This window comes from Amphibalanus amphitrite, unplaced genomic scaffold (genome assembly GCF_019059575.1).
Source record: "Amphibalanus amphitrite isolate SeventyFive unplaced genomic scaffold, NRLGWU_Aamphi_draft 001229F_arrow, whole genome shotgun sequence".
In the NCBI taxonomy this organism is placed as follows: Eukaryota; Metazoa; Arthropoda; class Thecostraca; order Balanomorpha; family Balanidae; genus Amphibalanus; species Amphibalanus amphitrite.
Window position 1 is genome coordinate 81,106 of NW_024882722.1, and position 2,959 is coordinate 84,064.

Below are 2,959 nucleotides of genomic sequence, written 5' to 3' on the forward strand. Positions count from 1 at the left end.
TGCAACACTTTGTGGAACTATACTCATTTTATAGAAATTTACAAATGCTAAAATTTTTGCATTACGCTTTCGAATTTTCGATTATTTTTTACGGCTGCCAGCAAGCTCAGTGCATGAGACAAACAGCTGAAAAGGTAAAATTATTTCAACAGTGCACATATTTTCACCAGGCTTCACTTTTTAGCATGTACTTTTTGTGACATTTTTGAAAAAAGCATTCAATCATTTTTCAGACCAAAGTCGCTTGACATTTGGCGATGGACGTATTTGCAACTGTTGCAGTAGACCTTCGGACGCACTGTGTATTTTTTTCTTATTTTTGTTCAAAATAACTTTGGCGTAATGCACATTTTCCAAAACTATACTCATTTTTTGCGTATACTCATTTTAGGCTCACTACCCTAAATAAGGTTTTTGTTGGTACTGTTTCTGAAAAGGGTGGCAACTGGCAATGGTCTTGTTATGTTACAATTTTCTTATGAGAGAACGACTAAAATTGTATTGGTCATGCATAGGCGGTGTCAGGGCACCTATGTTGGGAGGTAAAAAATAACCCCCCTTTTTGGACGCCTGGATCCGCCTATTATAGCAAAACGTGTCAAAAGAGGATGCACAATAACTTTGTATATGTTATCACATGATACCTTTCATTCACTGTTCGTAAAACTGGTGCAGCATCGTGATCTTCGCCCACATGACTCGACTCGCTTCACGAATAGGACCCCCAATTCCCAGTCCTCTGGAGCCGCCCCTGGTAAAGTTATGAACTTGAAATTTTCAGGGAATGTGCCCAATTTAGTTTTAGGAAAAGTCAGAAAATTTCAGCATCGTAGCTTCAGCGGTTTCGGAGATATTCCCGAAAAACCTGAGGGGTGGATAAAAACAACCCCCCCTGCCACTAATAGGGTTAACTTTTATATTGCAAATACCAAACACACTACTGCAGCTTGTCTGACATTCATATGTAACGTTCGCCGAGCCAATGCGCCCTGGCCTCAACAAAATTACAATGTAAGGTTGACATCGTTATTGCTAAAGCATCTTCAGAATATGGATCATGCATTGTTTAAAGATGAATAACTGCTTTGCTATAAACATCACAAACATGAATGATATACGAATGGGCGATATTTCTTTTCTATAAGCTGGAACTAGACTTGATGATTTGCGCAATATGTTAGAAAGCATAAATGCTGACGACAATTCACTGCCTGCTGTATTATTACCAGTAAAACGCCTTTTGGGCGAAAAACGAGCGAGCGAGATAGTGAGCCCTGCACGTGCAGAAGGGCGAGAGGGTACTTCCAACGGGCTTGTGCAAAGCACCCTTCTAACCGGTCACTAGCGGTGTACCAAATTTGAACGAAATCGGCCCAGCCGTTCCTGAGATCTGGAAGCGGCATTCTGCACGTGCGCACGTGCAAACGGGGTCCAAAATGACTTTTGCACGGCACCCTACTAACCGGTCCCCAACCGTGTACCAAATTTGAGCGCAATCGGCCCAGCCGTTCTCGAGATCTGGAAGCGGTAACGCCCCCTGCACGTGCGCACGTGCAGTAGCACCCTAACCGCAACACATGGGAATGCATTGCCTGGTGGGTGCCTACCTGTATGCCAAGTTTCAGCGAAATCGCCCCAGTAATTACCGAGTTACTGAAATGGGAACAAATTTGGCACCTCTTATTGTTGTATTTTGCACGTGCAGTGGGGGTCACTCACATAGATGAAGCGTATCCGACCTTTGGTAGAAGGGATGCAGCTACCCTATAAAAATGACCGCAAGACAATCGCTCAAGCCGCTGCTGAGATATGGGCCTCTCAAAATCATTACTTTTGCAAAACTGCTTGAACACCCTTGGCTTTTCACGTGGCACGTGCCACGGCGGTCACTGAGATGTATCAAAAGTAGTCAATTACGGGGTAGAAGGGATGGGGCTACCCAGCAAAAAAGACCGCAGGCCATTCGGTCCAGCGGTTGCTGAGATATAAGCCTCTCAAAAGCGTTACAGGCCGGGCCGGGCCGGGCCGCTCATACTGAGATTTTTCCGTTATATTGAAAAGACTTCGCTTCGCTCGCTCGTAACGAGCGAGCGAGCGCAGCGAGCGAAGCGAAGTCTTTTCAATATAACGGGAAAATCCCAGTATGAGCGGCCCGGCCCGGCCCGGCCCGGCCCGGCCTGTAACGCTTTTGAAGGCTTATATCTCAGCAATCGCTGGACCGAATGGCCTGCGGTCTTTTTTGCTTCTACCCCGTAATTGACTACTTTTGATACATCTCAGTGACCGCCGTGGCACGTGCCACGTGAAAAGTCAAGGGTGTTCAAGCAGTTTTGCAAAAGTAATGATTTTGAGAGGCCCATATCTCAGCAGCGGCTTGAGCGATTGTCTTGCGGTCATTTTTATAGGGTAGCTGCATCCCTTCTACCAAAGGTCGGATACTCTTCATCTATGTGAGTGACCCCCACTGCACGTGCAAAATACAACAATAAGAGGTGCCAAATTTGTTCCCATTTCAGTAACTCAGTAATTACTGGGGCGATTTCGCTGAAACTTGGCATACAGGTAGGCACCCACCAGGCAATGCATTCCCATGTGTTGCGGTTAGGGTGCTACTGCACATGCGCACGTGCAGGGGGTGTTTCCAGATCTCGAGAACAGCTGGGCCGATTGCGCTCAAATTTGGTACACGGTTGGGGACCAGTTAGTAGGGTGCCGTGCAAAAGTCATTTTGGACCCCGTTTGCACGTGCGCACGTGCAGAATGCCGCTTCCGTCAGATCTCAGGAACGGCTGGGCCGATTGCGTTCAAATTTGGCACATAGCGACCGGTTAAAAGGGTGCTTTGCGCAAGCCCGTTGGAAGCACCCTATCGCCTTTCCGCACGTGCAGGGCTCCCTATCTCGCTCGCTCGTTCTTCGCCCAAAAGGCGTTTTACTGGTTAATATCAATATCAACTCCTA